Consider the following 10,769-nt stretch of genomic DNA (forward strand, 5'->3'; position numbering starts at 1 on the left):
AGATGCCCTGGAGGGTGTAGCCCTGAGGAACAGGACCTGGGAGTCTGGGGTGATGGCCATCCAGCCAGTTCTTGATCCAGCACAGAGTGAATCTGTCTAAGCCATGAGCTGCCAGCTTGGCTAGGAGCTTCTTGTGGCAGACAGTGTCAAAGGCTTTGCTGAAGTCCAAGTAGACTACATCCACAGCCTTCCCCACATTCACCAGGCAGGTGACCTGATCATAAAAGGAGAATCAGGTTGGTGAGACAGGAATGAGCAGGCTCTCAGAAGGACAGAAAGGCTATTCTTTGGGATTCAGCAGAGAATATGTAGGGTTTATTGCTGCCTAGAAGGCCACTAAAATCTGCATCACTAAGGACACAAGCACACAGTGGGAGAGGAATCCTCCATACATACACTTCCACTGTAATCCACCTCACTGCTAATTTCCCTTCTTTAAAGCAATTGGGTTTTGTTTGGAGCTGTAATGAAACACAGCTTTAAAGTTTACAAGTTTTATGTGTCTTTGTTATACTCATGGTAGGAAAAGGGCTCTAAGCAGTTCCATTGCAAAGCTCTGCCTGACTTACAGATCAATAACAAAGAAATTACAGAGGCTCATGGAGGCTGGGGGCAGCTGCTGCCTTGGGTCTGGAAATAACCAGAGCAGAAAGGCCAAATGAAAAGAAGAAAGAAGCATGTTGGACTGGATGATCTTGGAGGTCTCTTCTCACATGGTTGATTCTATGGTTCTATGAAAGATAAGTTATGTTGCTGAAATGGTGAACACAATCATTTCTTTTTACTGATTAGATAGTCCTCACTTCCCAGCCTCCAGGCACACCTAACCACATTCCTCCTCATGTGCTGGAGTTTCTCCTTTACCATGTCAAGTCCAACTGTTTGGCAGTTCTCATGCTTATAAAAAGTCCCAATGTGTCACCAAGGTATGGAAGTATCCAGCTCTCAGAGCCCCACTTGTGGAGTTTTTCTTTTCCAGGTGCATTTGCTGCCTCCAATAATACTACTTAACAGCAAAAAAAAAAAAAGTGCTTTGTTTTGGGTTTGCTTTTTAGTTTGTTTCTTTGCTTTTTTTTCTTTGTTGGTGTTTGTTTTGATGTTTTGATTTGTTTTTTTCTTGGTGGTGATAGAGGTATTGCAAAATCTAAGGCAGAATGTGTTATAAGAACTGTATTTAAAAGGCTGTTTGGAGTGAAAACAGTCACTTGTAACTGCTATCAAGCAAGAGAAGGTAATATACAGAATTTAGATGATATATTTCAGCCCTGTTGCAACTGAAAGAAAGTAAATCTTTGAAGCATGAATAAGCTGTCTTTCAACTTTACAGCCTACCCTGTAGCTGTCATTGCCTAGTTTGTCAGGCCAGGTAGTAACAACTTGAAGCTGAAGCCTTGAAGCTTCATGATGTTAGAGAGACAGAGTGACCAGGTTAAGTGTTGCCTGTGCCCTTTTCTCGACACAGGAGGACTGTAGAGTGTCCTGTTTCCTTGAGCTCCACGGAAGAAAAACCCAGCTGGGAGGTTAAATACTTCCAAGTAGGCCTGTCAGAAATTTTGCCTGTCTCTTTTCAAGTGCCCTGCTTGTGGATGTTTCTTTAGTGCTGTCTTCCTCTTGGATCACTGCACCCCTCTCTAACATGGGTGGACAGATGGTTTCCTAGTGCTGTGTTTTGAATCAGTGAACCTGTCAAGCTTCTGATCAACCCTTTTGATATTCTCTCTTGCACTGTGAGGTAGCTTCTGCTGGTTCTAGCTGTTTTGCTATGTAGGTGGGATGTAATTTCTCCTTCCATTTACCCTGAAGTAAAGGGACTTAATAAAACCATTATTTCTGTCATGCTTTATGAGATCATTCAATAGTAGACTAAAAATTTTCCAGTGGTACAAGATCTTGTTTAAACAGAGAGACACTGTGAATCTGCTGTATGACCTTCTCTAGGTGATCCTGCTCCAGAAGGGAGGTTGGACTGGATGAACTTTAAAGGTGCCTTCCAATCCCTAGTATCATACAATAATAGAATCAACCAGGTTGGAAGAGACCTCCAAGATCATCCAGTCCAACCTAGCACCCAGCCCTAGACCATGGCACTGGGTGCCTCATCCAGGCTTTGCTTAAACACCTCCAGGGATGGCACAATGGCATCCTGGCTTGTATCAGAAGCAGTGTGGCCAGTAGGACAAGGAGGTTATTCTGGCCCTGTACTCAGCACTGGTCAGGCCACACCTTGAGTGCTGTGTCCAGTTCTGGGATCCTCAATTCAAGAGAGATGTTGAGATACTGTATCACAGTATCACAGTATTATCAGGATTGGAAGAGACCTCACAGATCATCAAGTCCAACCCTTTACCACAGAGCTCAAGGCCAGACCATGGCACCAAGTGCCACGTCCAGTCCTGCCTTGAACAGCTCCAGGGATGGCGACTCCACCACCTCCCCGGGCAGCCCATTCCAGTGTCCAATGACTCTCTCAGTGAAGAACTTTCTCCTCTGAACATGTCCAGAGAAGGGCAACAAAGCTGGTGAGGAGCCTGGAGCACAAACCCTATGAGGAGAGACTGAGGGAGCTGGGGGTGTTTAGCCTGGAGAAGAGGAGGCTCAGGGGTGACCTCACTGCTGTCTACGACTACCTGAAGGGAGGCTGTAGCCAGGTGGGGTTGGGCTCCTCTGCCAGGCAAGCAGCAACAGAAAAAGGGGACATAGTCTCAAGTTGTGCCAGGGGAGGTCTAGGCTGGAGGTTAGGAGGAGGTTCCTCCTAACTTCCAGCCTAGACCTCTCCTGGCACAACTTGACATGGCTGATTGGAACTGAGACTTCCTACCAGAATTAGCAAAGAGAGGTCTAATATCTACAGACTGAGTGACTAAACTTTCTGTTCTATCTTGGACACAGTTTCAAGTTGTACCAGGGGAGGTCTAGGCTGGATGTTAGGAGAAAGTTTTTCCCAGAGAGAGTGATTGGCATTGGAATGGGCTGCCCAGGGAGGTGGTGAAGTCGCCGTCCCTGGAGGTGTTCAAGAAAAGACTGGACAAGGCCCTTAGTCCTGTGAGTCTCACTGCATGCAAAATGTTAAGGATGCTTTAGCAGAAATGCAGCAGCTGAAAAAGGCTGATTCTTTAAACTGCAGTTATTTGCTTACAGTCAGTAATCCACTGGTCCTTAATAACTATCAAATTGAGTCACAGTGGTTTTGCTGCAATTTGTTTACCAAACAAAGTCATTTCCTAGCTTTCATTTTGTCATAATTTCATGAAGCATATAATTAGAGTGTCACAGTTTTGTCTTCCACCCACCCATATACTCCTCTGTTGAAAAAAAAAATCCCACACCTATGCTTTTGACACAGCTTGAAAGAGATTTTGTGTAGGTAATATCTAGACTGGTTTAAGGCAAAAGCCACACAGTATGATGCTCTTAAGGTCTTCAGTAATAATAAGGGTTAAGATGGTTAGGCCAAACCTTGTCAAAAAGGTTGTTCTAACAGTTGTTATGCATTTGCTTCACATTCAAGAATCTATGACACTGCTGGGCCCAGTCCTGTTCAATATCTGGACGAGGGGATTGAGTCCAGCATCAGTAAGTTTGCAGGAGACACCAAGCTAGGAGCAGCTGTGGATCTGTTGGAAGGCAGGAGAGCCCTGCAGAGGGACCTAGACAGGCTGAATGGGTGGGCAGAGGCCAACAGGATGAGATTTGACAAGGCCAAGTGCAGGGCTCTGCACTTTGGCCACAACAACCCCAAGCAGCACTACAGGCTGGGGACAGAGTAGCTGGAAAGCAGCCAAGAGGAAAGGGACCTGGGAGTGCTGATAGATAGTAGCTGAAGATGAGGCAGCAGTGTGCCCAGGTGGCCAAGAGAGCCAATGGCATCCTGGCCTGCATCAGGAACAGTGTGGGCAGCAGGACAAGGGAGGTTATTCTGCTCCTGTACTCAGCACTGCTCAGGCCACACCTTTAGTACTGTGTCCAGTTCTGGGCTCCTCAATTCAAGAGAGATGTTGAGGTGCTGGAAGGTGTCCACAGGAGGGCGCCAAAGCTGGTGAGGGGCCTGGAGCACAGCCCTGTGAGGAGAGGCTGAGGGAGCTGGGGGTGTGCAGCCTGCAGAAGAGGAGACTCAGGGGTGACCTCATTGCTGTCTACAACTACCTGAAGGGACATTGTAGCCAGGTGAGGGTTGGCCTCTTCTCCCAGGCAAGCATCAACAGAAGAAGGGGACACAGTCTCAAGTTGTGCCAGGGGAGGTCTAGGCTGGATGTTAGGAGGAAGTTGTTGTCAGAGAGAGTGATTGGCATTGGAATGGGCTGCCAGGGAGGTGGTGGAGGCACCGTCCCTGGAGGTATTCAAGCAAAGCCTGGATGAGTCACTTAGTGCCATGGTCTGGTTGACTGGCTAGGGCTGGGTGCTAGGTTGGGCTGGATGATCTTGGAGGTCTCTTCCAGCCTGGTTGATTCTATGGTTCTATGATTTTACTTGTAAAGAGTCAGCTGAGCCTCCAACACTGAAGCTATGATTTTATGTTAATAAGTTTGATGGCACTGCTGGGTGTATGAGGTCCCTGCTCCAGGTCCCAGCCACTAAGTCTTGTCATTCTGGCAACTTGGCACTGTCCAGGCAAAAGCACATATGTGGCCACAGTATGAACCAGTTAGACTGGGGAAATGAACTCCCTGAAAAAGAAGTTGTGCCTATTTGAGCTGGATTTCTAGCTCAGACATTAAAAACATTTGGAACAGAGAAACTTAGAAGTAGAAGCTCTGAGTGGAGAGGTGAACATTCTAGGGACAGGCCACAGAATGGCAACAATGGATAAATTAATATCATTTCATTGGAGCATCAAGAGCTTTATGTCTGGAAGCACAGATTGCACCTGCCCCTTGCTGCTGCTGCTGTGCCTGTTGTTATCTTCCCCCGACGCTGTTTTGCCTGCTGCTGCTTTTGCTGCTTCGCTGCCTCTTGACTCCTTCCCTATCTTTGTTAAGGTTATTATACTTCTGTAGTAGTTTCTTCTCCTTTTACTGTTATATTTAAACTATAAGAAATACATTTTCCTTTCCCCCTGACTTTCCAAAAATCCATGTTGTAGTGAGTTTATTCTACCGGGGGAGGGATCCACCCTAACCCGGGACAGAAGTCCTCAAACTTCTGCCGACATCACAGCCTCCATTGCTTGCTTTCTAACCTGTTTACATCCACTCCTTCCTCTGAGCAGCATTTGTTTAAATAAAGAGCAGGAATCACTTGAGAGAATGCGTTGAGCACTTCATTTGCTTCATTTCCTCACCTCCAGCACCTTTTGAGCTGTTGGTGCAAGGTCTTTTCCTTTGTATTCCTTCCCCAAGGCTGCCATAACTGTCTTTTCCTTGTCTGGTGGCAGTGGTGCTGCAGAAAGGGTGCTGAGGCAGCATTAATAAGCTTCTTCTACTCTATCCAGGTCCACTTGAACAGCTTTGCCTTGTGTTTGCAGCATGCCAGCTTCCTGGGGAACGGTGGCTTGCTCCTGCAGAGCCAGGATTACCTCACAAGGCTTGGCTGCCCATGCTCCACATATTCCTAGGGATGTGCTTGCAACTCTGCAGCACAGTGGCTCTCACCAGTGGGGAATCAGTACCCCTGTGGTCTGTGCTGCAGGCTGGCTGCATCCCTTCCCAGACACTCTTACGTGTGGTCTTTCCAGCCCACATTTATTACAGGCTGTCAGTAGCTAGTGTTAAAGTGCTTTCCATGTGCTCAGATGTTGAAATTGTTAGTTGTGCTGTTGTAACCTAATGGTTAAATCCATCTGGGTCTTTTTGTTAGGAATTTATTGCTTGCTCAAGGTTCATTAACATGGTTAGGGTAGACTGGTGCAGTTGTTACAAAAAGAGGCAATCTCTCTATGCTAAGACATCCCAACTCAAAACAGCTCTCCCTACTGCCCCCAAATAAACTCCAGCAAATGAAGTGATTAGTATGCACATGAGTGTCTGTAATGTTACTCCCTGGTGGGTTTTATGAGACCCTCTGAGGTTGTCTGCAATAGTCACTCCACACAAGAACAGGATACTATTCTTTGGCATTGAAATTCTGACATTAGACATACTGGGTGTGAAATAATTAGCTATAATTTACTATGCTTTTCAGTTGAAGGTTAGTATTTTTCCTCAAGTAGGAGCCTAGGCTTTTACCAAGACTGTTTCTTTCTTTGGCTTGCATTTTGCTAAGTGATTCTGGTAGTAACTCACTCTATGGGCCAATGGCAGCATCAAAAGCAGCATGGGCAGCAGATCCAGAGTGGGATCCTGCCACTTCGCTCTGCTCTGGGAAGACCTTACCTGCAGTACTGCATCCAGTTCTGGAGCTTTCAATACAGGAAGGACGTGGATCTGATGGAGCAGGTCCAGAGGAGGGACAAGAAAATGATCAGAGGTTTGGAGCAGCTCTGTTAGGAGGACAGGATGAGTGAGCTGGGGGTGTTCAGCCTGGAGAAGAGAAGGGTCCAGGGAGACCTAATAGCAGCCTGCCAGTGCCTGAAGAGAACCTACAGGAAGGCTGCAGAGAGACTGTTTGCAAAGGCCTGCAGGGACAGGAGGAGTGCAATGGCTTCAGACTGGAGCAGAGCAGATTGAGATTGGATGTTAGGAACAAGTTCTGCACCATGAGGGTAGTGGAACACTGGAACAGGTTGCCCAGGGAGGTGCTTGAGGCCGATGCCTGGAGATACTGAAGGTGAGGCTGGACAGGGCTGTGGGTCTAGTTGAGGATGTCCCTGCAAAGTGCAGGAGGGGTTGGACTGGATGAGCTTTGAAGGTTCCCTTCCAGCCCAGCCCACTCTGTGATTCTGTGATCCTGTACTTTCTCTTGCAGATTTATTTGCAAGACAACAAGCTTTTTTTACAGACACAGCTTCTGCCAGTGGCCTTGCTAGAGGAAAACTAAAGGAAGATTCCCTACTGTTGTTAATTGAACTACAGTCTTTGAAATTTTTAACTTCCTATATGGCTTCTGGAATGAAGAATTCTTTTTTATTTAGCCTTAATCACTTTCCAGAGTGCATAATCTGAGCTAAGGACATTTTTAATCCTAGAAAAAGCCTGGTTTAGGAGGAGGAAGGGAGAAGCTGTATGGATATAATTGCGTTGAATTACAGTGTCATACAGAAAATAAAACTCTTGTTTTCACCAGTAAAAATCCTGATTTTTATCAATGTTTGATTTTCTACATTTGAAGGGACTCTATGGTTTCAGTGCTTTATCTTTCAATAGAGCAGAAAGAAGAAAATTATAAAGCTAAAGAAGATTTGTGTGCATCTGTCTCTATTTAACCCATATCTGGGCTAAAGGATGAGAAGTTGCTCTTATCACTCAATGAGCCCTCCCCAGCCAAGAAAAGGAGACCCACAAGTTGAAATGAAAGCAAGTTTATTGAAAACTAATGTTAATACTGATCATAGTTGGAAGAGACCTCAAAGATCATCTAGTTCCACCCCCTGCCAGGACAATATGTGGTGGTTTTGCACCACACAGAATGTGGCATTTACCCCCAAAAGGAGTAAATGACCACACTTGCACAGAACCTGGAAGGTGAATGAAATTATTAGTTACAGAATTAGTACTACAGACTAAATACAGAAGGAAATGAAATATAGAAGGTAATAAACATATACATAGACATACAATAGCTCAGACCCCCCTGGACAAAGCCCAGAGATTGTTGCCAGCTAACAAATATTATCTCTCTTCCATCCCTGCCACTGTTCTTACCATAACACAAACAGAATGAGGAGGACAAGCAAAGCAAAGCCAGGAGAGAAAGAGGGGGAAAGAAGCAAGAGGAGCCAAGAACAAGCTGTGCTTCAGATTATAGAGACATTTTGCAGCCCAATGGAAGGGGATAAAGATATCTTTTATGTTCTGTTCAGCTCCTTGGAGACATCCATCCTTCTGGACTCTCTTGAATTCTCTGGAAGGCTTTTGTTTACAATTAGGACATTAGTCTTAAACCTGTAACACAATGTAAAGTATAGACAGTTACACTCAGGCCAGCAAATGTATGCTGGTCACAGTAAACAGGAAGGCAGTCCTCAGGAGCAGAATGCTAAGCAGGCCACTCCAGGAATGGGGAGAAGAAGGAAGAGAAGGGAGAGGAGGAGAAAGAGCAGCCCTTGTCCTCAGCCTGTGTAACAAGTGTGATGCTTATGGCTGGGCTGCACCTATGAGTCCAGCCCAATTAGTTGCCCTAGCTGGCTGAGATGTGCTACTGGCCTGCAGATGATAATTGACCTGTGATTCTGTTCTGGTGAAGCCAGGACAGCAGGGAATACTTTTTCACCAGTTAACACCAATTAATACAGAGGTCTTTACAACCTTAAGGCTTCTATGACTCTACAGTAAAAGGTGTTACCTCTATCCATAAAGTTTGTCTGACTTCTCTAACTACAGGACAGCAAACATCATTCTCTAACTGCAGGTCTGCAAACATGATTCTCTAACTGCAGGTCTGCAAACATGATTCTCTAACTAGAGGACTGCAAACATGATTCTCTAACTACAGGTCTGCAAACATGATTCTCTAACTAGAGGACTGCAAACATGATTCTCTAACTAGAGGTCAGCAAACATGATTCTCTAACTAGAGGGCTGCAAACATGATTCTCTAACTAGAGGGCTGCAAACATGATTCTCTAACTAGAGGACTGCAAACATGATTCTCTAACTAGAGGTCAGCAAACATGATTCTCTAACTAGAGGGCTGCAAACATGATTCTCTAACTAGAGGTCAGCAAACATCATTCTCTAACTAGAGGGCTGCAAACATGATTCTCTAACTACAGGTCTGCAAACATGATTCTCTAACTAGAGGGCTGCAAACATGATTCTCTAACTACAGGACAGCAAACATGATTCTCTAACTACAGGTCTGCAAACATGATTCTCTAACTACAGGACTGCAAACATGATTCTCTAACTGCAGGTCTGCAAACATGATTCTCTAACTAGAGGACTGCAAACATGATTCTCTAACTACAGGTCTGCAAACATCATTCTCTAACTATAGGTCTGCAAACATGATTCTCTAACTATAGGTCTGCAAACATGATTCTTTTACTACAGGTCTGCAAACATGATTCTCTAACTAGAGGACTGCAAACATGATTCTCTAACTATAGGTCTGCAAACATCATTCTCTAACTACAGGGCTGCAAACATGATTCTCTAACTATAGGTCTGCAACATCATTCTCTAACTACAGGGCTGCAAACATGATTCTCTAACTATAGGTCTGCAAACATCATTCTCTAACTACAGGGCTGCAAACATGATTCTCTAACTATAGGTCTGCAAACATGATTCTTTTACTACAGGTCTGCAAACATGATTCTCTAACTAGAGGACTGCAAACATGATTCTCTAACTATAGGTCTGCAAAAATGATTCTCTAACTACAGGGCTGCAAACATGATTCTCTAACTATAGGTCTGCAAACATGATTCTTTTACTACAGGTCTGCAAACATGATTCTCTAACTAGAGGTCTGCAAACGTGATTCTCTTACTACAGGTCTGCAACATGATTCTCTAACTACAGCTCTGCAAACATGATTCTGTCAGATCTCTTAATAAAATTCTAGATTATATCCTCCAGCTTTCTCCCCAGTGCTCATAATCTTCTAAACACACGTTGTTGATTTTCCTGCAGTGACAAAGAGAAAATACTGCCAAAACATGTTGTCATTTTGCACCTTCTTCTGTTGATTTAATGTAGCAGAAATCACTGATTTCCTTCAGGAACAATTCTAAACAGGTGTAACTTCACGAAATCTGTCTTTGCTGTCATCCCCACATTGGGTTTATGTGAGGAGGCATCCATTTGGGTCCAGGATTAGTGGAGCTCTTCAGTAATTTCATTAGCACATAATTATAAGTACAAAGAATTAGTCAGTATCCCCCCCCCTTGTTGCTGTCTGCAACTACCTGAGGGAGGTTGTAGCCAGGAGGAGGTTGCTCTCTTCTCTCAGGTGGCCAGCAACCAGAACAAGAGGACACAGCCTGCACGCTATGCCAGGGGAAAAATTAGGCTTGAGGTGAGGAGAAAGTTTTTCACTGAGAGAGTCATTGGGACACTGGATTGGGCTGCCCGGGGAGGTGTGTAGTCGCTGGTCCCCTGGAGCTGTTCATGGCAGATTGGACGTGGCACTTGGTGCCGCAGGGTCTAGCCTTGAGCTCTGTGGTAAAGGGTTGGACTTGATGATCTGTGAGGTCTCTTCCAACCTTGGTGATACTGTGATATGTGTGACAGACTCACTGTGATACTGATTATTGATAGCCATTATGTTATTGATAGCCATTACCTTATTGCTACCTGTAAAATGCCATAAACTGTTTGATCCATCAGCTTTGTTCTTTACACAGGGATTGGATAGATAAACCATCAAAGTACTGATGAGGACAAGACATTCCTCCTATTTATCATAGGTTAATAAGAAATAATAGTACTTATACCTCACCTAAGATAATACCTTCCAACCACATCATCTTTCTGCTAATCACCATTTAATTTGGCAGAATCGAGCACCTGTAGCTCTAAAGGAGTATTTTCCAACTGGTTACAGAGCAGATGGGCTCATTTAATTAATTCCTAGTATGAAAAGTTCCATTAGATAATTACATTAGTCAAGACCTCATTTTACACCTCACCTGGCATAGGAGTTCTTGCCATATTAAGGAAATGGAGTCATCACAATGATGTGCTGCTCTTGTTGCTGCTCTGAAGAAGCTGTGAAGGGTTGGAGAATAA

The sequence above is a fragment of the Pogoniulus pusillus genome, chromosome 15 (genome assembly GCF_015220805.1).
Source record: "Pogoniulus pusillus isolate bPogPus1 chromosome 15, bPogPus1.pri, whole genome shotgun sequence".
NCBI classification, from domain to species: Eukaryota; Metazoa; Chordata; class Aves; order Piciformes; family Lybiidae; genus Pogoniulus; species Pogoniulus pusillus.